The 26,504-nt window shown below is 44.6% G+C and overlaps 1 protein-coding gene across 2 annotated transcripts in view; it reads left to right on the top strand.

The window, feature by feature from the left end:
* The window catches only part of SPON1 (spondin 1), a 357,717-nt gene that overhangs the window by 304,439 nt on the left and 26,774 nt on the right, over window positions 1-26,504 (top strand). The gene's annotated exons all lie outside the window — the stretch shown is intronic.

Genomic DNA, 26,504 nt, shown 5'->3' with positions numbered 1-26,504 from the left:
CTTCTGCTTTCTGTTCTTTGCTTCTCAAGAATTTTCAAAGCCAGCCAAGAATTTCCTCCCCTCTGCAAAGGAGGAAAAATAGTTTTCCCTCTACCTTTCTAGGTTCTTGGCTGAGACTCCCCCTTTACATAATAAAAGACAGATTAGCAGGGGGAAAAAAAAACAATTTTAATCACATACATGGGTATACGTGTACTTACATAACGGGGGCCCCAGAAAGATTTGAGACTCAAAAGGCAGCCAGGTAATTGAGGCTTATATATTTGTTATCCTGAATCAAGGAAAAGGATAAGGGTCTGGGGCCTTCAAAGGGGAGAGAGACAGCTCACAGGAAGATGAGAAGAGGAGAGGTATGGTAAACAGAATCTGTGCTGCCATGCACATCAGTCCTCAGGTGGAAAAGTGATCTCTAGTAACAGCGCTCTTCCCTTTCTAATGCAAATTTCTCTTACAAAAGGGTAACCTCTACTCTGTTTTCAAAGCTTCTCCTGTGTCTGTGGTTTCTCAAAATAATCCTTATGCCAGAGAGGCATATTTCAGGGTGGCATATTCTGTTTCATTTCATCTGCCACTTGACCTTATCTGGATCACAAAAGAGCTAGGTGACAAGGATTAAACGTAACAAAAAAAGATCGGGAAGACCAGCTCCCTTCTGCACACTGAGGATCCGCAGTTAGTTACAAATGATGGGCTCTGTTTTCTGGCTCCAGTCCAGCAAGAGATCTGGCAGAGAAGAGCTTTTTCTGGGTGTCATTTGCCTTATTTCTCTGAGCCGCTTGTGGCGGGAATATTATAAGCAAATCAAGTTTTGATCAGTTGAAGCCTATCTAAAGGCTCTAGAAGCTGCTGCTTATTCATTCATTTATTAAACAAACATTTATTATCTTCCTTGTGCCAAATCTTGGGCTAGAGAAGCAGGTAGAGGGATATACCAATGAATGACAATCCTGAATATTCACTGGAAGGATTGATGCTAATGCTGAAGCTCCAGTACTTTGGCCACCTGATGTGAAGAGCCAACTCTTTGGAAAATTCCCTGATGCCAGAAAAGATTGAGGGCAAGAAGAGAAGGGGGTGACAGAGGATGAGATGGTTGGATGGCATCACTGACTCAGTGGATGTGAGTTTGAGCAAACTCAGGGAGATGGTGAAGAACAGGGAAGCCTGGTGTGCTGCAGTTCATGGAGTCACAAAGATCCAGACATGACTGAGCGACTAGACAACAGCAAGACACAGCTGCAGCCCCTTGAGGCACTGGAAGTGGGAGGAAGGAATACTTGATATGGACAAGGGTAACTGCAGAGTCAGACTCCACTGAAGCAACTTAGCACACACGCAAGCCCTCAAATGCAGTTCATTGAGGTAGGTCCCATGACTGAGGTCAACATAGGATACCCTGGAAGCACAGAGAAGGAACAGTTACACCAAAGTGAAGCCTTGAGCTCCATTCTAATGGACAAGGAGGCATTATCTAGGTGAGAAAGGGCTAAAGACACCTCAGGAGATGGTTGTTTATACAAAGGTATGAAAGCTTGAAATAAAGCATATCTAGCTTAGAAACTATAAGCAATTCAGTAGAAACTATAAGCAACAGGTATCCTGATCACTTCAGTTCAGTTCAGTCACTCAGTCATGTCCAACTCTTTGCAACCCCATGAACCACAGCACACCAGGCCTCCCTGTCCATCACCAGCTCCTGGAGTCCACCCAAACCCCTGTCCATCGAGTCGATGATGCCATCCAACCATCTCATCCTCCATCGTCCCCTTCTCCTCCCGCCCTCAATCTTTCCCAGCATCAGGGTCCTTTCCAATGAGTCAGCTCTTCGCATGAGGTGGCCAAAGTATTGGAGCTTCAGCTTCAACATCAGTCCTTCCAATGAACACCCAGGACTGATTGATTTCCTTCAGGATGGACTGGTTGGATCTCCTTGCAGTCCAAGGGACTCTCAAGAGTCTTCTCCAACACCACAGTTCAAAAGCATCAATTCTTCAGTACTCAGCTTTCTTTATAGTCCAACTCTCACATCCATACATGACCACTGGAAAAACCATAGCCTTGAGTAGACAGACCTTTGTTGGCAAAGTAATGTCTCTGCTTTTTAATATGCTGTCTAGGTTGGTCATAACTTTCCTTCCAAGGAGTAAGTGTCTTTTAATTTCATGGCTGCAATTACCATCTGCAGTGATTTTGGAGCCCAGAAAAATAAAGTCAGCCACTATTTCCACTTTTTCCCGATCTATCTGCCATGAAGTGATGGGACCAGATGCCATGATATTAGTTTTCTGCATGTTGAGCTTTAAGCCCACTTTTTCACTCTCCTCTTTCACTTTCATCAAGAAGCTCTTTAATTCTTCTTCACTTTCTGCCATAAGGGTGGTGTCATCTGCATATCTGAGGTTATTGATATTTCTCCCAGCAATCTTGATTCCAGGTTGTGCTTCTTCCAGCTCAGCGTTTCTCATGATGTACTCTGCATATAAGTTAAATAAGCAGGATGACAATATACAACCTTGACATACTCCTTTTCTTATTTGGAACCAGTCTGTTGTTCCATGTCCAGTTCTAACTGTTGCTTCCTGACCTGCATACAGGTTTCTCAAGAGGCAGGTAAAGTGGTCTGGTATTCCCATCTCTTGAAGAATTTTCTACAGTGTATTGTGAAGCACACAGTCAAAGGCTTTGGCATAGTCAATAAAGCAGAAATAGATGTTTTTCTGGAACTCCTTTGCTTTTTCAATGATCCATTGGATGTTGGCAATTTGATCTCTGGTTCCTCTGCCTTTTCTAAAACCATCCTGATACTTAGGCATCAGATACAAAGTATCAGGCACCTGATACTTTGACATCAGAGGACCTTGGGCTCAGATTCTGGCTCCTCTGATTATTAGCTGTGTGCAAAGGAGAGAATTGTTGGGTTCTCTGAGCCTCAGTTTCCTCATCCATCAAGCCCATCTTATTGGACTGTTGGCATAGAGATGAGATAATGTATGTAATATATCCAGTGTGGTACCTATCCACCCAGAACCTGATGGCTGGTTTGGTGAGGAGGATAAAGTTGAGGATGAAGGATGGACGGGAGGCTGGAGGAGTGAGCAGTGACAAAGTATGACGCTTTGTGTTCCATGCTAAAAAAAATGTGGACTTTATTCCTAGAGGCAGAGGAAGAATTTCAAAAAGTAGAGTAGCCTGGTCAAATGAATGCTTTAGAAGGGGCCCCATGATGGATTGGAGGAGGGAGTGGGAAAATAAAATGGAAGTTAGAAGGCTCTTACACTAATATAAAGGCTTGGAGGGGGACCCTTTCTGTAGTGCAGCTGATGGAAGCAGTTCCCTATGATTTCTGAACACAGGCTGTGAGTTTTATTAGGCCAGGTCTACTCACTCACAGCATGGCCCACCTACATGGAAGAAGATAGAATCCAGGCTCCTATTATCATTGGAACTAAGCAGCTTTGGTGATTCCATAAATGTCACACTCCAGCACACTGAAGTGGATTTTTTCGGCTTAAAATGGAAAAAGTAGCAGTCGTTATCAGTGGGTGGTGGGATTACTGGTTGTTTTTATATTATTCTTTCCCTCTTTCTCCATTTTCTAGATGATCTACAATGAACACACTTTTGTAATAAGGAAAACCCATTATAAAAGTTTTTCATATGAAAACTACACATAGTTTCTGTCAAAACAGCAATTCTTTCCTTACTACCTGAGTAAAGAAATGCTCAACTGAATTACAAATGGTTAAAAAAAAAAAATCATTGACAGGATCCAGCTTCAAACTTCTCAGCTATTTATTTTCTCCCTTCTGCTTTGGAAAATTGTGCTATGCTCATGAAGATGGACTGGAGATGTGTAAGTGGTCTTGAGTTTGAAAAATAATAGTTGTTTTTATTGTTACGGCTTCAAGCTGAACATGGAAATGAATTATTTCCATGATTTATCCTTCAGGAAACAAGAAGTACAGAAAAATTGCCCAATAGTTAGAGATGATTAGATTATCGATATTTTCTTTTTAAAGAAAATAAAACATCACATCAGAGAGACACCTAAGTGACAATATCTCCACACTCAGCCTGGCTTGTAAAAGTAAGGGGTTGCACATGGGCCAAATGGTGAAATTCAGCAGGAACTACAGACAGAGGTCTAAGAGCTGAGATATTCTAGCACTATGCTCCAAAGCCATGGCCTAAGCCCAGTGTACATCTTTAGATGTGCCTTGTACACTTCATCAGGCCATCTTCCAAAGAGGTGGCATCTTGATTATAATCTTCATTTTGGAATTTTCTAAAACAATAATAATGAAAATTGTTCACATAAATTTATGGTTCATAAATATTTAGTCCTCACAATGTGAGTTAACATTGGTCCCATTTTAGAAATGAGGGAAGTGAGGCTCAGAAAAGCTGACTGATGGGCTTGAGGTCACGCAGCCAGAATATGGAGAGACAGGATTCAGATCAGCAGTTTAGAACCTAACTGTGCCCCTTCCACTCCTCCCTTCTACAATATGGAGAGACAGGATTCAGATCGGCAGTTTAGAACCTAACTGCCCCTTCCACTCCTCCCTTCTACTGACTGGTCTTAGTTATTTCATTCTCATTAGACTCACTAGTTGAAAGGGCAAAGTAGGGCCCATAGGAGTTATATTAGTTCTGATTGTTGCGGTAGTAAATTATCATAAATTTAGTGGCTTAAGGCAACACAAGTTTATTCTCTTACAGTTCTGGAGGTCAGAAGTTCAAAATGAGTCTCAGTATCAGGGTGTTGGCCACCTTAACTTCTTCAGGAGGCTCCAGGAGGCTTTTCATCCTTTCTAGGATACCGGTGGCTGCTGGCATCCCTTGGCTCATGGCCACATCGCTCCAGTCTCTGCTTCTGTTCTCACCATCTCATCTTCTGTAATCAAACTCTCTGTGTGTCCCTCTCCTAAGGACATTTAGATTTAGGGCCCACTCTGTAAGTCCAGAATAATCTCTTCATCTCATGGTCATTAATCACATCTGCAAAGTCCTTTTGGACATAAAAAGCAGCATCTAAAGTTTCCCAGGATTAGAAACTGTGTATTTTTTGGTGGGGGGGGGTGGGGGTGGGGGGGCATTAATTAGCCTACCACAGGAATATTTATTTATTGAAATATATTTATTTCATTGATTGAGTGGTCCTTGAATGTAAAATTCTCTGAATTTAAATCTAGGCCATAGCTCTTCTTAGCTTTGCTTTATTGTTTTTTTATTTTAGGGAATATTTTTATGTTTTTCAGAAAATACCTTTTTACTTCATATTGGAGGGTAGTTGACTAACCATGTTATGTTCGTTTCAGGTATAAAGCAAAGTGATTCAGTTATACGTATACATGTATCTTTTGTTTTTTGCAAATTCTTTTCACATTTAAGTTGTTACATAATGTTGAGCAGAGGTCCCTGTGCTGTACAGTAGGTCCTTGTTGGTTATCTATTTAAAATACAGCAGTGTGCACATGTCAGTCCCAAACCCCCTAACTGTCCCTTACTCCCCCCTCCCCCCTGGTAAGTGTAAGTTTGCTGTAAGTCTGCGAATCTGTTTTGTAAATACATTTGCATCATTTTTTTTAGATTCCATATATAAGTGATGTCATACCGTATTTCATCTTCTCAGTCTGACTTACTTCCCTCAGTATGACAATCTCTAGGTTCATCCATGTTGTTGCAAATGACATTTCATTCATTTTATAGCTAATATTCCATTGTATGTAAATACCACATCTCCTTTGGCCATTCCTCTGTCAGTGGACATTTGGGTTGCTTCCGTGTCTTGATTATTGTGAACAGTGCTACTGTGAACATTAGGGTGCAGGTATCCTTTCAAACCATGCTTTTTAGTTTTGATCTTTCACTTGAGGCCGTTGGGCTTTACTGCTTGCTTGCTGGCTAGCTTTTAAACAAACTTAACTCTGACTCCCTGTTGGAAGTCACTTTCCTAAAACTGGATCTTCTTGCTGTCTTCCAGGGATGGAGGCATACAGCAGAGTTTCTCCAGTTTGGAAAGGGCATGGAAAGAAGTGCTTTCTTAACTGTTAGGCCTCTCCTGCCGGTTGCCATTTATTAAGCACTTACTGAGTATCAGGAATTGTGCAAGCATTCTATATTCAATGATAGCTCATTTATATCTTGCAAGCAGCCTATAAAGTAGATCTCACTAGCCCATTTTAGAGATAAGAAAATCAAGGCCCACATAATAATATATCCAAGGTTGCACAGTTAAACCTCAGAGCCTCCAAAATCGAAAAGTTCTTCATAGCATGCTGTTGCAAAATTGGAGAATTTCCAAACTGGAGTAATGTATGGACCTCTTTTAAGGAGCACATATAAGCTCATAAACCCTTAGGGTTAAATTATAATTATTTTCATTATATCATTATTTAAGTATGGGCAAAGATAACTAGATATTAACTCCCTATGCTTATAGCTCTCCCGTGACTATAAAAGCAAAATAACAATAATAATAATACATACAAAGCTACAAACCTTTTTAAATGCTAATTAGGAGTATTGCTTTAGTGCAGTGGGTGATGCCGTTTGCTGAAATTAAATGACTGTTCACAATCTAGATTTGATGCTGACTACCCTGCCATGGGCATTCGGGATTTGGTGAACCTGTGCACTAGCTCTGGTCCTCTGGCCTCACTCACTGCTCCCACTGCTCTCCATCTGCCGACATCACACACGTCATTTGGGCTTTACCTGGTGAGAATGTCATTGACTTGTTAACTCTGTCTATCTTTTTAGCCACTGACTATAGCAGCTGGGTTCTCTGGGCAACAGGCTGAGTCAAGATTAGCTGAAGTTGTCAGGGAATGCTCTTGGGAACCACTCCTGTGGAATGGAACAGGACGAAGCAGAAACAGGCAGAGGGAGAAGTTGAGTTGTAGGCCCACGGAAGGCCTCTGCCAGCATCACATGAAGCAGTTTTATCCAAGCAGCACAATCTCTCCAAAAGAACTGACAGCTAAGGGCTACCTTTTAGCATCTTTCCCAGCAGCTGAAGAGGGACCTGGGCAGAGAAAGACAGTCCACTACACTAGCCCACAGTCAAGTTGGAGGGAGCAGCAATATACGTAAACTCAAATGCAGCCTGGCTACTGGAATTGCCAGCCAGTGCTTCATTATAAGATCTTCAAGATCATCTATCATAGTCTTTTTTTTTTAATTTGTTTAAATGTGGACCACTGTTTTAAAAAGTCTTTATTGAATTTGTTACAATATCGCTTCTGTTTTATGTTTTTGTTTTTTGGCCTTGAGACATGTGGGATCTTAACTCCCCAACCAGGGATGGAATCCACAACCCCCTACATTGAAACGCAAAATCTTAACCACAAGACCATCAGGAAAGTCCCTGTAATATTCTTGAATTGATTTTTTTAAATTATCATAAAAATAAAACATGTTTACATTCCCATAGAGAACTAAGAGACCCCAAAAACATCTTCACAGATCTGTAGGGCTGCTCAGACCTCACTCTGAGAAAGAAGAATGTCGAGAAGCATCCAGTTACTATACTGCTGTGAATTAATACATAAACCTGTAACAGGTCCATGGCATGAAAATCTCAAAGTTCTATGACTGCTTCTAGGTGGCAGTAATAATTTCTAGATCTTCTCGTATTTCACATGTAGCATTTGGGAATAAATACTTTCATTTGTTAAACATTCACTCAGTATATCTGATCAAGCATCTACTGTGAGATGGGTGCTTTACTAGACACCTTCTGGAGGAAAGACACATAAGTAAGCACGTGAAGTGAGCAGATAATCACATGATTAAAGTCATGGAAAAGGATGATCTGAGAATCTGTGGCCATCAAAAAGGAGTTGCCAGAGGCAAGGGGGTAGAGAAATGGGGAGATGCTGGTTCAAAGACACAGAGTTGCAGCTGGATGTCTCAACATGTAGGGTGAATTAATCTTGAGATACAATGTACGACATGATAACTGTCGTCAACAGTACTATTTTATATGCTGGAAATTTGCTTAGAGTAGATTTCAGCTGCTCTCATGACTGACAAAGAAAGACACCTATGTGAGGAGATGAATAGGTTAATCAGCCTGACTGCAATGATCATTTACTATGTCTATCATGTTTTACTATGGGCAAACATTATGTTGTACACCCTAAAGAGGTAAGTTTCTACTCAAAAAAGTAAGGAAGACTTTTTCCATGGAGGAGTTGCTCGAGGGGGCCAAGATAAGGACATGCCAGGCAAAGGGACTCACAAGTCTTGAAAAGAAGCTGGGCATGGCAGGTAACTAGGAGATTAGGCAGAAAGGTGGATTAGGCAGAAGTGGGAGATTCCACTGAAAGAAGCGGGGGTGGAGACATTCAAATATAACTAAGTAATCATGACTTCTCTTTTCCTTTTCATTCACCTTGCCCTTTACTTACATTTATCTCACTCAGTCCTCACAGGTTACTATTAACCCACTAGAGGACACACCCCACAAGAGTTGGGTCTGTGTTGCTGTGTCCACTGCCCTATGCCCGAGGCACAGCGTCAACCTCAAAAACAAGAAATTGACTCAAGAGGCACAGCATTTACTTAGGATCAGAGAATTACAATTTGGGATATACAGATTCAGGTAGAAACCCAAATAGTGTCCTAATTATAAGAGAGAGAATCAGGGCTTTTGTTGGAAAAAAAGAAGAAAGTTACTTTTAAGGAGAGTTCATTGGTGCTGACAAGCAAAGCTAGATTCCTGGCTCAGGTCAAGTGGTCACTAGGTAAATGTGAACCCAGTCCTTTCAACATTCTTCCTAACTGCTTGGAATATTGGTGGTTTGGTCCAGTTCAGAGGTTGAGACACAGGATTCGCAGGGCAGCTCCCCTGAAATGGCTGTACTTGACTTCATTTAAACATTCTTGGTCCTAGCTCCCTGACCATGATCTCACGTGGGCTCAGCCTGCATCAGCTTGAAGCAGCATTTGGGTTCCTGGCCAGAGACTGAGGTCAGGCCACAGCAGTGAGAGCACCACATCCTCCCACTAGACCGCCAGGGGCCAGTGACAAGGCCCTGGCCCATCAGCTGTGTAGAAATTAATTATCACAAAACAGTGAAAAACAATGAAACAAGTAAAGTGTTTAATAGGAGGAAAATGAGTAGGTGTGGCTAGACATACTGGCAGGCTCAGAGAGCGCGTCACACCCTCATGGTAGTTTGAGTCACTTTTTTGGGGCCTTTCTTCCTAGTTTCCTTTGATCAATCATCTTGCTTTGCCTGGTCCTGAGTCCTGTTGGGTTTATCTCAAAGTCCTCACATGTGTGCCTCCACATCTCTTAGCCAACATGGATTCTAGCAAAGAGGCCTGTGGGCAGCTTGACGTCACTTACTGTGATGTGACGCCCCCCTCTCTTTTGACCTCCAAGGAGCCTTTCTGCACATGTGTGGTCAGGAAGCTCTCCTTAACTTCACAAATGGGAAATATGTGGTCTTTTATTTGGCCAGGGCCCAGCCTCTTCCATCTTCTTGCTTTTATGGAGTTCCTGCTATTATGGTGTTTCTTCTACAGGGAAGACAGTTCAGCCTGGGGCCCATCTATCTCCTGCCTCAACCAGGGATCAGACTCGCACCCTCAGCAGTGAAAGTACAGAGTCCTAACCACTGGACTGCCACAGAAGTTCCTGGGATGGCTGTATTTTAAACGGCTGCCTTTCCATCATCATCTTCACCCACTAGTGGGCACGCCTCTCAAGAGCAGGATTGTGTCACCTATCCACTGGCCCCATGTCCCTTGCCCAGTGCAGTTTCTGACTATAGAAGGAACCCAATAAATACATGTTTTACACACTGAGATATCTGCTCAGAAAGGATGAGCAACTTCCCCAAACTAACACAGCACATAAATGGCAGAGCCAAGGTATGGACTTGGGTCTGCCTTGTTCCACCACACCAGCCTTTAGCCCCTGCTCCAGGATGTTACAGTAATAACTAGAAGGGGAGTTTCACTGTCAGGGAAACTTCTGTTACCAGGGGAAGTCTGGCAGAGCCCAGCTGTGTGTGTGTGACCCTAATTTCCTGGTAGGGACACGCCTTCCATGTCCACTAGACACACAATTTCTTTTCCGTCCCCAGTGTCTCCCCAAACCTCTGTGAGTATTTGGGGGGCTCAGGAATGAAAAGAGTTAAGCTTTACAGCTGATCAAGCTGTTCCTTTGCATTTAAATAGCACCGTTTAAGAGATCGACACTTCTGGAAACTGATTTGATGCTAACGTGCTGAGCACCTTGAGGCAGCTGGCTTCTCCCTCCTCCAGGTCATTTAGAGCTTCATTACTTAATAATTTGAAAGCTTTTTATGGAAATCAGTAGATGGAGGGAGATGATGAAGCAAAATGTTATTATATGTAAGGACCCAGCAAAACCGGCTGACAGTCTCTGAGGGGAGAGAGAAGAGGGAGATGTTGGTGTGCAAATCAATTCTTGTTTCTTTTTGAAACAGCTTTTATTTTAAAAATAAGAAGGTTTAACAACCCATTCCAGTATTCTTGCCTGGGAAATCCCATGGACAGAGGAGCCTGGTGGGATACAGTCCATGGGTCTCAAAAGAGTCAGACACAACTTGGCAACTACACAACACTACCAAAGGATAACAAAATCCAACAGCCTTTAAAACAGTCAAGTAAGGAACCCATCAGATGTCTTATCAATTCCGTCCCTCTGCGGGCACTTCTGTCCCCTCTTCCCGCCTTCTCGGCTGCTGCCCTGGCTCCCAGTCCACCACCTCTAGATGTCCTTCCCACCACATTTGCCCTCCGTGCTTGTCTCACAAATGCTCCCTCCAAAGCCTTCGTGGGTATTTCTCCAGATGAGAAAGCCACAGTGAGCAGCCTTGGAGTAGCTTTTCCTCCTGACTTTTTTTAATGGCAATATACTTGGATGGTTCAAAATTCAAAAGCAGAGCACGGTTAATCTGTGAAAAGTTGTTCTTGCTCCCTGGTTGCCCAGTTCCTCTCCCCTGAGGTACCTTGTCTTTGTGAAGCTCTTATGTTCCTTCCAGAGATAATTTAGGTGAATGGAAATAAAAGCATGCACGCACACGCGCGCACACACACACACACACACACATGCACACATAAGCATATGCACATATATTTTCTGTATCTCTACATTTCTTTGTAACTAGATTATTATACAAATAGATAAAGAGCCCAAAATACTATATAGCGGTGTGAAAAAAAAAAAAGATACCAAAAGTATATACATGTTTATTTTTATATTTGTATGTGATCTTTGGGCTCTTCATTAAAAGAGTTATGCTGGTGGTGAGATTATCTCTAAAATATGCTATATTAAAAAGCAAGGCACAGAATGACTTGTATAGCAATCTATTTGTATAATAGTCTGGCTCCCATGATACAAGGAAATGGCAAGGATAAAGAAAATGTGTGTGTGAGCTATGATTTCAACTATGTGACAAAGACACAAATACAGAAACGAATATACTCATTGATGATAGCTGCTAAATTAGGATGGAGGGATTACATGTTTTTTTTTTTTTTTTTTTGCTTCTCTCTCTCTAAATTTCTATGATATTGTTGTGTTAATTTTTTTTATTTTGAAGACCTTCAGTTCAGTTCAGTGGCTCAGTCATGTCCGACTCTTTGCAACCCCTTGAATTGCAGCATGCCAGGCCTCCCTGTCCATCACCAGCTCCCGGAGTTTATTCAAACTCAAGTCCATCGAGTCAGTGATGCCATCCAGCCATCTCATGCTCTGTCGTCCCCTTCTCCTCCTGCCACCAACCCCCCCCCACCCCAGCATCAGGGTCTTTTCCAATGAATCAACTCTTCGCATGAGGTGGCCAAAGTACTGGAGTTTCAGCTTCAGCATCAGTCCTTCCAATGAACACCCAGAACTGATCTCCTTTAGAATGGACTGCTTGAATCTCCTTGCAGTCCAAGGGACTCTCAAGAGTCTTCTCCAACACCACAGTTCAAAAGCATCAATTCTTCAGCGCTCAGCTTTCGTCACAGTCCAACTCTCACATCCATATATGACCACAGGAAAAACCATAGCCTTGACTAGACGGACCTTTGTTGGCAAAGTAACGTCTCTGCTTTTGAATATGCTATCTAGGTTGGTCATAACTTTCCTTCCAAGGAGTAAGCGTCTTTTAATTTCATGGCTGCAGTCACCATCTGCAGTGATTTTGGAGCCCAGAAAAATAAAGTCTGCCACTGTTTCCACTGTTTCCCCATCTATTTCCCATGAAGTGATGGGACCAGATGCCATGATCTTCGTTTTCTGAATGTTGAGCTTTAAGCCAACTTTTTCACTCTCCTCCTTCACCTTCATCAAGAGGCTTTTTAGTTCCTCTTCACTTTCTGCCATAAGGGTGGTGTCATCTGCATATCTGAGGTTATTGAGATTTCTCCCAGCAATCTTGATTCCAGCTTGTGCTTCTTCCAGCCCAGCATTTCTTATGATGTACTCTGCATATATGTTAAATAAGCAGGTGACAATATACAGCCTTGATGTCCTCCTTTTCCTATTTGGAACCAGTCTGTTGTTCCATGTCCAGTTCTAACTGTTGCTTCCTGACCTGCATATAGGTTTCTCAAGAGGCAGGTAAGGTGGTCTGGTATTCCCATCTCTTTCAGAATTTTCCACAGTTTATTGTGATGCACACAGTCAAAGGCTTTGGCATAGTCAATAAAGCAGAAATAGATGTTTTTCTGGAACTCTCTTGCTTTTTCCATGATCCAGCAGATGTTGGCAATTTGATCTCTGATTCCTCTGCCTTTTCTAAAACCAGCTTGAACATCAGGAAGTTCACGGTTCACATATTGCTGAAGCCTGGCTTGGAGAATTTTGAGCATTACTTTACTAGCGTGTGAGATGAGTGCAATTGTGCGGTAGTTTGAGCATTCTTTGGCATTGCCTTTCTTTGGGATTGGAATGAACACTGACCTTTTCCAGTCATGTGGCCACTGCTGAGTTTTCCAGTTTTGCTGGCATATTGAGTGCAGCACTTTCACAGCATCATCTTTCAGGATTTGAAATAGCTCAACTGGAATTCCATCACCTCCACTAGCTTTGTTCATAGTGATGCTTTCTAAGGCCCACTTGGCTTCACATTCCAGGATGTCTGGCTCTAGGTCAGTGATCACATCACTGTGATTATCTGGGTCGTGAAGATCTTTTTTGTACACTTCTTCTGTGTATTCTTGCCATCTCTTCTTAATATCTTCTGCTTCTATTAGGTCCATACCATTTCTGTCCTTTATCGAGCCCATCTTTGCATGAAATGTTCCCTTGGTATCTCTAATTTTCTTGAAGAGATCTCTAGTCTTTCCCATTCTGTTGTCTTCCTCTATTTCTTTGCATTGATCATTGAGGAAGGCTTTCTTATCTCTTCTTGCTATTCTTTGGAACTCTGCACTCAGATGCTTATATCTTTCCTTTTCTGCTTTGCTTTTGGCTTCTCTTCTTTCCACAGCTATTTGTAAGGCCTCCTCAGACAGCCATTTAGCTTTTTTGCATTTCTTTTCCATGGGGGTGGTCTTGATCCCTGTCTCCTGTACAATGTCACGAACCTCAGTCCATAGTTCATCAGGCACTCTATCTATCAGATCTAGGCCCTTAAATCTATTTCTCACTTCCACTGTATAATCATAAGGGATTTGATTTAGGTCATACCTGAATGGTCTAGTGGTTTTCCCTACTTTCTCCAATTTCAGTCTGAATTTGGCAATAAGGAGTTCATGATCTGAGCCACAGTCAGCTCCTGGTCTTGTTTTTGCTGACTGTATAGAGCTTCTCCATCTTTGGCTGCAAAAAAGATAATCAACCTGATTTCAATATTGACCATCTGGTGATATCCATGTGTAGAGTCTTCTCTTGTGGTGTTGGAAGAGGGTGTTTGCTATGACCAGTGCGTTCTCTTGGCAAAACTCTATTAGCCTTTGCCCTGCTTCATTCCGTACTCCAAGGCCAAATTTGCCTGTTATTCCAGGTGTTTCTTGACTTCCTACTTTTGCATTCCAGTCCTCTATAATGAAAAGGACCTTACTTTATGGAAAAGAATCTGCCTGCAATGCAGGAGACCCAGCTTCAATCCCTGGGTTGAGAAGATCCCCTGGAGAAGGAAATGACAAGCCACTCCAGTATTCTTGCTTGGAGAATTCCATGGACAGAGCAGCCTGGTGTGCTACAGTCCATGGGTTACAAAGTATCATATACAACTGAGCAACTAAAACTTTCATCCTTACACTTTGTAATGTAAGGCATATTTTCATCTTGTTAGAGTTCTTTCCTGGTTCTTTACATAGACACTAGCACCTATATCTCTACTGAAAATTGCCACATCCCTCTCCATCCAAGTCTGGCCTCCCTCTCATTCCTCCACCCCCACCGCACACTTTTTCCCTCCAGGGAGCCACTCAAGTCTCATACAATCTGTCACTGTTCCTTTGTTTGGGACCGCCTCCTGCCCTAGGCGGAAAGCTCCATGAGGGCAGGGGTTGAGTTGGTGTCTCGTTTGTTCAGGGCTCTGTCTCTGGCACCCAGAGCTGAGCCTGGCCCAGAGTAGGGACTCAGTAGTTATTTGCTGGACGAGTGAATCCTCATGTTGGCCCCCAGCACTGCCTGTAATTGAGCATCAGTAATTGTTGTCCACTGTCTTCCTCCTCCATCTTTCTGAGACGGCTGGAAGGCCCCCGCCCCCTCCACCTTGGGTCTGGATCTCAGCTCTCCCAATCTTTTTTTTTTTTTTTTAATGTTTTTCGTACTTTTATTTTTTTTTAATTAATTAATTAGTTTTAATTGGAGGCTAACTACTGTACAATGTTGTAGTGGTTTTTGCCATACATTGACATAAATCAGCCATGGGTGTGCATGTGTTCCCCATCCTGAACCCCCCTCCTACCTCCCTCCCCATCCCATCCCTCGGGGTTGTCCCACTGCACCAGCTTTGAATGCCCTGTCTCATGCATCGAACTTGGACTGGCGATCTATTTCACATATGGTAATATACATGTTTCAATGCTATTCTCTCAAATCATCCCACCCTCGTCTTCTCCCACAGAGTCCAAAAGTCTGTTCTTTATATCTGTTTCTCTTTTTCTGTCTCGCATATAGGGTCATCGTTATTTTTAAGGATCTCAAGCCTACAAGTGCCCCTCTCTCTCTCCTGTAACAACACTTTCTCTTGTTTTATGGGATGATATCCTCCTCCATGCAAACTTGCTCTAATGTCACTCATCTTCTAAGAAATAGTCACATGTCCTTCCTGCTACTACTATTTTACTTGATTTCTCCCTTCCAGCCAACTGTCTTTCTGAAAAGGGCTGTCTGGGCTTGCTGGCTCCACTGGCTTTCCTAAAGTGAAGTGAAAGTCACTCAGTCATGTCCAACTCTTTGAGACTCCCTGGACTATACAGTCCATGAAATTCTTCAGGCCAGAATACTGGAGTGGGTAGCCTTTCCCTTCTCCAGGGGATCTTTCCAACCCAGGGATCAAACTCAGGTCTCCTGCATTGCAGGAGGATTCTTTACCAGCTAAGCCACAAGGGAAGCCCAAGAATACTGGAGTGGATAGCCTATCTCTTCTCCAAGGGATCTTCTTGACCCAGGGATCGAACCATGGTCTCCTGCATTGCAGGTGGATTCTTTACCAATTGAGTTATCAAGGAAGCCCTTTCTTCAGTTGAATTTCCAGAAGTGACCAGAGGGGCAGTGGTGGCAGCAGTGAGCGGGTACCAGGGCTGGCTGCAGTGTGGGACTGTACCTGGGGGCAGTGAGTAGGGGCAGTGGAGGCAGCACAAGGGCTCGGAAGAGGCCCTGGGGGCAAGTTCTAGTATCCTCCTGTCTCTCTGGCTGTTCCCTCTCTGGCTCTTCCCACCCTCTTGTCTATCTACACTCACTGCCCAGGTTCTCTGCCTCTTGACTTTGACAAGCACCTATACACTCAGTTCAGTTCAGTTCAGTCATGTCTGAATCTTTGCAACCCCATGGACTGCAGCACACCAGGCTTCCCTGTCCATCACCAATTCCCAGAGCTTACTCAAACTCATGTCCATTGAGTCGGTGATGCCATCCAACCATCTCATTCTCTGTCATCCCCTTCTCCTCCTGCTTTCAATCTTTCCCAGCATCAGGGTCTTTTCTAGTGAGTCAGTTCTTCGAATGAGGTGGCCAAAGTATTGGAGTTTCAGCTTCAGCATCAGTCCTTCCAGTGAATATTCAGGACTGACTTCCTTTAGGATTGACTGGTTGGATCTCCTTGCAGTCCAAGACACTCTCAAGAGTCTTCTCCAACACCACAGTTCAAAAGCATCAATTCTTCAGCATTCAGCTTTCTTTGTCATCCAACTCTCACATCCATTCATGACCACTGGAAAAACCACAGCTTTGACTAGACGGACCTTTGTTGGCAAAGTAACGTCTTGTTTTTTTAGTACGTTGTCTAGGTTGGTCATAGCTTTTCTTCTGAGGAGCAAGCGTCTTTTAACTTCATGGCTGCAGTCACCAACTGCAGTGATTTTGGAGCCCAGAAAAATAAAGTCAGCCACTGTTTCGACTGTTTCCCCATCTATTTGCCATGAAGTGATGGGACCAGATGCCACGATCTTAGTTTTCTGAATGTTGAGTTTTAAGCCAAATTTTTCCTCCTCTTTCACTGTCTTTCACTGTCACTTTTTCCTCCTCTTTCCTACTCTTTCACTGTCATTAAGAGGCTCTTCAGTTCTTCACTTTCTGCCATAATGATGGTGTCCTCTGAATATCTGAGGTTATTGATATTTCTCCCGGCAATCTTGATTCCAGCGTGTGCTACATCCAGCCTGGCATTTCACGTGATGTACTCTGCATACAAGTTAAATCAGAAGAGTGACAGTATACAGCCTTGATGTACTTCTTTCCCAATTTGGAACCAGTCTGTTGTTCCATGTCCAGTTCTAACATGTCCAGTTGCTTCTTGACCTGCATACAAATTTCTCAGGTGGCAGGTCAGGTGGTCAGGTATTCCCATCTCTTTAAGAATTTTCCACAGTTTATTGTGATCCACACAGTCAAAGGCTTTGGCATAGTCAATAAAGCAAAAGTAGATGTTTTTCTGAAACTCTCTTGCTTTTTCAGTGATCCAATGGATGTTGGCAATTTGATCTCTGGTTCCTCTGCCTTTTCTAAAACCAGCTTGAACGTCTGGAAGTTCACGGTTCACATATTGCTGAAGCCTGGCTTGGAGAATTTTGAACATTACTTTGCTAGCGTGTGAGATGAGTGCAATTGTGCAGTAGTTTGAGCATTCTTTGGCATTGCCTTTCTTTGGGATTAGAATGAAAACTGACCTTTTCCAGTCCTGTGGCCACTGCTGAGTTTCTCAAATTTGCTGACATATTGAATGTAGCACTTTCACAGCATCATCTTTTAGGATTTGAAATAGCTCAAGTGGAATTCCATCACCTCCACTAGCTTTGTTCATAGTGATGCTTCCTAAGGCCCACTTGGCTTCACATTCCAAGATATCTGGCTCGAGGTGAGTGATCACACCATCATGGTTATCTGGGTCATGAAGGTTTTTTTTTTTTGTAAAGTTCTTCTGTGTATTCTTGCCACCTCTTCTTAATATCTTCTGCTTCTGTTAGGTCCATACCATTTCTGTCCTTTATTGTGCCCATCTTTGCATGAAATGTTCCCTTGGTATCTCTAATTTTCTTGAAGAGATCTCTAGTCTTTCCTACTCTGTTGTTTTCCTGTATTTCTTTGCACTGATTACTTAGGAAGGCTGTCTTATCTCTCCTTGCTATTCAGAACTCTGCATTTAGGTGGGTATATTTTTCCTTTTCTTCTTTGCCTTTAGCTTCTCTTCTTTTCTCAGCTATTTATAAGGCCTCATCAGAGGCCTTTTGCAATTCTTTTTCTTGGGTATGGTCTTGATCCCTGCCTACTGTACAATGTCACAAACCTCCATCCATAGATCTTCAGGCACTCTATCAGATCTAATCCCTTGAATATATTTGTCACTTCTACTGTATAATCATAAAGGATTTGATTTAGGTCATACCTGAATGGCCTGGTGTTTTCCAACTTTCTTTAATTTAAGTCTGAGTTTGGAAATAAGTAGTTCATGATCTGAGCCACAGTTAGCTCCCAGTCTTATTTTTGCTGACTGTATAGAGCTTCCCCATCTTTGGCTGCAAAGAATATAATCCATCTGATTTCAGTATTGACATCTGGCAATGTCCATGTGTTGTCTTCTCTTGGTGTTGTTGGAAGAGGGTGTTTGCTATGACCAGTGGGTTCTCTTGACAAAACCTTGTTAGACTTTGCCCTGCTTTGTTTTGTACTCCAAGGCCCAATTTGCCTGTTACTCCAGGTATCTCTTGACTTCCTACTTTTGCATTCCAGTCTCTGGAGGAGGTGTGGGTCTGCAGTGGCCTGCTGCAGGGTCGGGGGCATTGATTGGGGAAGTGCGTGCACCCGACCTTTTGTAGGAGGTCGCCATTAACTTCATTACCTCCACCATAGTTTGGCTTCAGGTCAAACAACAGAGAGGGAATACAGCCCCACCCAACAACAGAAAATTGGATTAAAGAGTTACTGAGTTATGGCCCTGCCCATCAGAACAAGACCCAGTTTCCCACTCAGTCTCTCCCATCAAGAAGCTTCCATAAGCCTCTTATCCTTATCCATCAGAGGGCAGAGAGAATGAAAACCACAGTCACAGAAAACTAATCAAACTGATCACATGGACCACAGCCTAATCTAACTCAATGAAACTATGAGTCATGCCGTGTAGGGCCACCCAGGATGGACGGGTCGTGGTGGAGAGTTCTGACAAAATGTGGTCCACTGGAGAAGGGAATGGCAAACCTCTTCAGTATTCTTGCCTTGAGAACCCCATGAACAGTATGAAAAGGCAAAAAGAAAGGACACTGAAAGATGAACTCCCCAGGTCGGTAGGTGCCCAATACGCTACTGGAGAAGAGTGGAGAAATAACTCCAGAAAGAATGAAGAGACAGAGTCAAAGCAAAAACAATACCCAGGTGTGGATGTGACCAGTGATGGAAGTAAAGTCTGATGCTGTAAAGTACAATATTGCATACAAACCTGGAATGTTAGGTCCCTGAATCAAGGCAAATTGGAAGTGGTCAAACAGGAGATGGCAGGAGTGAACATCGACATTTTAGGAATCAACAAACTAAAATGGACTGGAATGAGTGGATTTAACTCAGATGACCGTGGGCAAGAATCCCTTAGAAGAAATGGAGTAGCCCTCATAGTCAGCGAAAGAGTCTGAAATGCAGTCCTTGGATGCAATCTCAGAAACAACAGAATGATCTCTGTTCATTTCCAAGGCAAACCATTCAGTATCACAGTAATCCAAGTCTATGCCCCAACCAGTAATGCTGAAGAAGCTGAAGTTGAACAGTTCTATGATGACCTACAAGACCTTCTAGAACTAACACCTATACACTAATGACTCAAATTCACCTCCTGCCTGGACTACTCCATTGAACCCCAGCCTCATGTATCCAACTGCCTACATGACACCTCCATTCAGAGTCATCCTTGACCCCTCTGTTTTACACCCCACGTCCAATCCACCAGCAGATCCTGTTGCTTCTTCCTTTAAAATAATGTCTTGCATCTGACATCTTCCCACCCCTGCCATTGCTCTCTCATGATCCCGTGTCACCTGACCAGCCTCCCTGGGTCCTGCCTGCCCTCCTACAGTTTACTCCCCCACCATAGTCAGCAGAATCCTCACTGTCTACTCAGAAGCCCTGCAGCAGCATCCAAGTTCATAGCACTTGCAAGGGTGCCCCTAAGAACCCCTGAGAGGGCAGTGAAGACCAGAGACTTCCTCTAGCTTGTCATTAATTAATTGTTTAATTAACTAATCCATTATTCATTCTTAATCATCCCCTGTATCACTCCCCAGACCAGCCAGTGCTGGGGACACAGAGGGGAACACAGTTCAGCCCCTGCCCTCATAATGGCTCCCAGGACTAGATGGGAACTGTCTTCAGAGGAAGGTGGGGAGGGAGAGACAGGGAAGAGGAGCAAGCGATGTCAAATGCTACACCTTTGGCTTCCCTGGTGGCTCAGAGGGTAAAGCATCTGCCTGCAATCCGGGAGAGCCAGGTTTGATCCCTGGGTCAGGAAGATCCCCTAGAGAAGGAAATGGCAACCCACTCCAGTATTCTTGCCTGTAGAATCCCATGTTTGGAGGAACCTGGTAGGATACAGTCCACGGGGTCTCAAAGAGTCAGACACGACTGAGCGACTTCACTTTCACTTCACTTAAGAGACGCACACACACACACACACCCCACAAGATGCTCCCAGGGGCAGGGTTAGGGTCAAGGCCCTTTACAGGTTGCCTTATAGGTGCTGGCTTGGCTCTTCCTCCCTTCCTGGCTCCAGCCCGACTTCCTTGGAGTCCCCACCTGTTGGAAGCAGACAGCCCAGCTCAGCCTGCTCTCCCCTGGCTGATGTCAGAATCTTTCCTGGCCTGGCCCCTTTTTTACTTCTCTGCTCCAACCCCAGCACTAATGTTTTTCTAAGTGCTGGAGATAGGGCAGAAGGTGGGGAAGAGGGGCTGGGATGGGAAGTACAGACAGGCTCCATCTACCCCTTCAGCTCCCTGCTGAATCAGAGGAGAGGCAGACTTTCATAATCCTAACGGATACATGAAAGTCCAAAAGGGAGGTTAAGCCCAGGATTGGCACTTTGGTCACCAAAGAACAAGCTGAATTGATGCCTGTGGTAACAGAGGCACACAGAAGCCTGGCCTCTCCCTCAGGTCATGGGGTGATGCCCGTCCTCACAGTGCCAGAGACAGGTGTGGGTGCGAGGGCAGTGGGCGGGCCCAGGCAGCTCTCTCTGATGGGCCCTTCCTCTCCTGCATCAGAAACACCAAGCTGCTTTCACAAAACCATCTTGCGGGAAAACTATTATCTACGGGCATTATGCAATTTTCCTATCAGAATTACAGGCTGTGTTTGAAAAGAAATAAAAAGAAATTGAATTTGAAATGCTTCTGTGAAACCACATCACCTTCTTACAGGTCTGTTCATGGGCTTCAGATACCTTCTCTGGCTTTTAAATAGCTGATCAGACAGTAGCTTATGATGGCAGCAGCTTCCAGGGTGCAAGGTGGGCTCTCGGCACTTATAAACAGTCAGCCTAGGTCACTGGGGCGTGCATCTGAGGCAGACTCAGAGCCTTGCAGCTGACTGTGGGTCCTAAGGAGGCCCTATCCCTTCCTCTTCCTTTTATTAGTGCCAGGTCTCTGGTTGGCACTCGCCACAGCTCACCCAGTGCCCACTAGCTCAGTGCCCATGTCTGTTGGTGTCACTTTACTCAGCTCTGGCTCCACACTGTGCCATAGAGTCCTGGGACTCAGAAAGACACCAGACGCTTCCTCATCACAGCCTCTCATTCAAACAGCAAAGACGGGGACCTCTCTAGTGGTCCAGAGGTTAAGACATCTCTCCCAATGCAGGGGATGTGGGTTTGAGCCCTGGTTGGGGAACTAAGATCGCATTTGTCTTGTGCCCAAAAAAACAAAACAAAACAAAACAAAACAGAAACAATATTGTAACAAACTCAGTGAAGACTTTAAAAGTGGTCCACATCAAAAAAAAAAACTTAAAAAAAAAAGCAAAGATTGATTGAGCACACTCTAAACACTGATAGTACAGCAGTGAGTGAGCAGAATAGACAAAGCCTTTGCCCATAGAAAATGCCTATTCTAGTAAAAGTAGAAAAGATAAAAAGTAAGAAAGCAAAATGCATAGGATACTGTGTGCGTTAAGTCGCTTCAGTCATGTCAAACTCTTCGCAACCCTATGGACTGTAGTCTGCCAGGCTCCTCTGTCCATGGGGATTCTCCAGGCAAGAATACTGGAGTGGGTTGCCATGCCCTCCTCTAGGGTATCTTAGTATACCAGATGGTGACAAATGTTATGGAGAAAAGACAATCAGATAAAGTGAGAGCAGGGTGCCAGGTTGAGGAAGGGGCAGGGAATTGCTATTTTGAATCGTGTGGTCAGCAGAGGCCTCACTGAGAAGGTGACATTTGAGCAAAGACCTAGAGGAGGCAGAGGAACGAGTGCTCTAGTATCTAAGAGGACATCTCCCCAGGCTCAGGGATCTGTAAGTGCTAAGTGTGTCTAGCATATCTGAGGAGATGTCCAGGTGGCTGGAGCAAAGTGAGCAAAAGGGCGAGTAATAAAAGAGGAAGCTGGTGAGGTAACAGGGAGGCAGAGCAGATCATGAGGGGCCATGGCAGCCATGGCCAAGGTCCCCATTTCCTGTGCAACGTGATACCATTAGAGGATTTTGACAAGAAAAACGGCATGATGCGGCTACTGCGTGAAGAAGAGCCTGGAAGAAGGTGAGGGAAGAGGCAGAGAGACCAGCCAGGAAGCAGTTGCAACACATTTAATCCTAGTTAATGATGATACCTCGTGGCTTGGACCAAGATGGTGCCAGGGATGCAGGGAGGTACCGTCCAGCCCCTGCTCCAACGATGGTGAGACACAGTTGTTGGCTCAAAAATGCATTTTAGAAGTGCAGTTGACAGATGTGCCGAAGAATCGGATGTGGAGTGAGAGAAGCATCAAGGTTGATAAACTAGAAGGATGGCTTAGCCATTTAATGCGATGTTTACAATGAGAGAAGCCAGATTTGGAGAGGAGGGCATCTTCCCTGGTGGCTCAGACAGTAAAGAATCTGCCTGCAATGCAGGAGACCTGGGTTTGCTGCCTGGGTGGAGAAGATCTCCTGGAGAAGGGAATGGCTACCCACTCCAATATTGTTGCCTAGAGAAGCCCATGGACAGAGGAGCCTAGTGGACTATTGTCCACAGGGTCACAAAAGAATTGGACACAACTGAGTGACTAAGCACACACACAGGTTTGAGGAGGGGAAGATCAGGAACTTGGTTTCAGACACACTGAATTTGAGATACCAATTCAACATCCAGATGAAAGTGTCAGGCAGCTGGTATACAAGATGGAGTTCAGAGGCGGGGACGAGGTGAAGATGGCGGTTTAGGCGTCTTCAGTATATACGTAACTCATATTTTAAGGCATGGGACAAGAGAGATCGCTAAGGCAGTGTGGCTAGAAAAGAGAAGAGCACGGAGAGCTTGAGGCCAGGGACACTTCAGTGTTTGCAGAAAGATGAAGAGGGTCAGCACAGGAGGCTGAGAAAGAACGAGGTGAGGAGAAAATGAAAAGGCAGCAGGAGCTAGGCCAGAAGGTGTTTCAAGGCAGAGGGAGTGAGCAGCTGTGTCAGACGGTCACGGAAACTACAAGCTGGGCACTGACCTTTGGCAGGGAGAGAGGCGAGTCTCACTCACTTCCTGTGAGAAAGGGGGACCACTTGCCTGCCTTCCTCAGAAGACTATGGTACAGCCCACAGGAGACCATGGGCAAACTGTAGAGCTCACTGAATGTGAGCTGTCTGTTTTTATTTATGACCCACTAAACCCAGAACCTGTTGAAATGATGGGAGGACGTGTTAGGCACAATTGATTTTAAAGATGCTTCTGGCTCCATTATCGCCTCATAAAAAGGCTCATTTCCTGCTGCTCTTCACGAGGACACTCATGCAAGGATGAAAAAGTCCCCCTCAGAGGTGGAAGCCATCAGGACTGATATTTTTTATGGGTGGTTAGTGGAAACTCTGGGAAAGGGTAGAAGCAAATAATGGAACCAAACACGGCTCACTGGGTCTTTACGCAAGATGACAGGCGCTGCCCTTCCAGAGGGAATCGAGTGACCCTGTGCCTCACAGCAAGGGCTCCGTGGAGAAAACTATCAACCAGGGGCAGCCATGATCTCACCGAAAAACAAGCAAAATGGTGGGGGCGGGGGGGCGGTGGTGAGAGGGAGCTGGAGAGGAGGAATCGTGAGGGAAAGTGGAAAGAGCTTGAGCTTTGGAGTCAGGCACGTCTGTATAGGAACCATGATTACCAGATGGTCTTTACAAGTCACGTGACCTCCCTGGCCCTCAGTTTCCTCATCTGCAGAAGGAAATGGTAGCAATTCCCAAAGGTTTTCCTAAGAAGCGAGCTGATACATGGGGAAACGCATTTAGGGTCATCGGCTTCCCTTCCCTTTAGTAGCAGTGGTGTCTCTCCAACTCAAGGACCCTGTCCGCCCCCTTCTTTGGCAGAAGCAGTTCTCAGGACAGCATTAACATGAACAGCATCGTGAAACTGTTTGAGAATCCTTCCTCCTCCTCCTCCACCCCCACCCATGAGGCTGCAATTTTCAGAACTCAGGGTACAGTAGGACATGCCCTGAAGGACAGCAGAAGCCCGGTGGGGGTGAGGAGAGCAGGGAATGTTGGGGGCAAGAGGCAGGAGTGGGGCCTTTTCCAAGAGAGCCTCACCCTCCTGCCCCCTCCACCTGCATTCACAGGCTGACAAACGTGGTCTCCAGAGTCAGGCTGAGGTTTGAACTCTGGACCTGCACTGACTAACCTGTACCTAATTTGGCCAAAGAAATGTGTTTCTGAGGATTAAAAAGTATATACCTTCCTTGAGGATGCATCCTAAGAATTTAATGAGATACTGCATGCTAAGTTGCTTCAGTCATGTCTGACTCTTTGCAACCCCATAGACAGACAGTAGCCCTTCGGGCTCCTCTGTCCATGGGGTTCACCAGGTATGAATACTGGACTGGGTTGCCATTTCCTTCTCCAGGGAACAAGATATTAGATATCAGGTAATTCTCAAGGTGCCTAGCACCTAGAAACCAGATTCCTGTGGTCATTGTTTGTTTCTACTTGTTTCCGTTCCTTCTGCTCTGTGACGTGGATTGCATCCCATTTCTCTTCTTGCTGATCTAGGGAAGGACCTGCGATGGTGAGGAAGTTTAGCCTCGGTGCTGCCCAGAGCATTCAGATCAGATCAGTCACTCAGTCGTGTCTGACTCTTTGCGACCCCATGAATCGCAGCACACCAGGCCTCCCTGTCCATCACCAACTCCCAGAGTTCACTGAGACTCACATCCATTGAGTCAGTGATGCTATCCAGCCATCTCATCCTCTGTCGTCCCCTTCTCCTCTTGCCCCCAATCCCTCCCAGCATCAGAGGGCCTTAGAATGAGGAAGCAGGTTGTAGTTCAGAACTGCGAGACAAAGACAAAAGATAGGAGCTGGGAAGGTATAGGAACAAAGAGGAGGTGAAGGGTGAGGCAGGGTGGAGGGGACAGCCTCACGTGTTACTGTGAGCGTGGATGAGATGACTGACCTTTCCTGCTTCTGGAGCTGGTTCTGGAGGGCATGGAGGGTCAGTGTGGGGTAAGGCTTGTTCAGAGAAACCGCCCTGGCCCGCCAGAGCCACGTTCTGCCTCTCTGCTCTACTCAGACTTGACATCTCTTGATATCCATGTGATTTCTGCCTCTGACCTGTCCCAGACCTGTTTCCACAAACCCCCCTTTCTCCAAACCTGACCTCAGCCCCTGGCCTGATTTAGGCTGTGTGATTCCCATTTGGTTCATGCAGATGGAAGTGTGAGTACAGCTGTAAGACCATAACAATATGTTTACAAAAGCAAAATGAGAGAACGCATCCCTGTGAAGGTGGACATGAGTACCCTGTCCTTTCTTGGAGGACTTTTATTTTAATTGGCATAGTTCTGGGAAAGTGCTAACATCATGCAGATGAGGTGTGAACTGTGAGTGCCCTGAAATACTTTGTTTGAAAACACTCCTGTGGGAGATGGATAAGGGCTATAAGGATTCTTAAAAGATCCTTTCTGGGCCTTAGAGACTTGTTAAAGGAGTTTTTCATTTAAGTCTGAAGTTTGGGTTGCTTGCTCTGAATTTAGGTCCTTCAGTCTTCAGAATGTAAAATACCTGGTCCCCCAGTGCCCCATCCAAGGCTCTCCCAGCTACATGAACCTTTAAATAAGGGGACGTTCTCCTGAGGCTTCACGGCTTTGCAGCTGTCCCTGGGTACTCCATTCTCTGTACTCAGGTGGTACAAATCGGTTCTAATACCAGCGTGGCCTAAATGTGAATAAGAATAGGGACTCTTCTTGTGGTCCAGTGGCTAAGACTCTCACTACCAATGCAGGGGACCCAGGTTTGATCCCTGATCGGGGAACTAGATCCTCCATGTTGCAACTAAGACCCAGTGCAGCCAAATAAATAAAAATCAACATTTTTTATCTAAATAAAAAAAGAATAAGAATAGTAACGAGTATTGATGCTAATACAGGCACAGGATTAGCACATTACTTGAATTATGTCATTTTGTCCCCCTAACAACACTATGCGGTAGACACACTTTTTAACTCAACATTTCAGAGATGAGAAAGCTAAAGGAAGTCAGAGTCTCACTAAAAGACACAGAGCTAGTCACGGTGCAGTCAGGGTTTGAATTCAGGTATAATAACTAGGGCTTATGTCTGCAACCACGCTACTTTCCTGCCTGCTGGATTAGTAAAGATGAAAAAGATTGATAGCATCCAGTGTGCCCAAAGTTGCAAAAACACTGGCACACAC

This window comes from Bos grunniens, chromosome 15, assembly GCF_055505025.1.
Source record: "Bos grunniens cultivar Pamir isolate PY7600 chromosome 15, Bosgru_T2T1.0, whole genome shotgun sequence".
Classification (NCBI taxonomy): Eukaryota; Metazoa; Chordata; class Mammalia; order Artiodactyla; family Bovidae; genus Bos; species Bos grunniens.
This window is presented reverse-complemented; position numbering and strand designations above follow the sequence as displayed.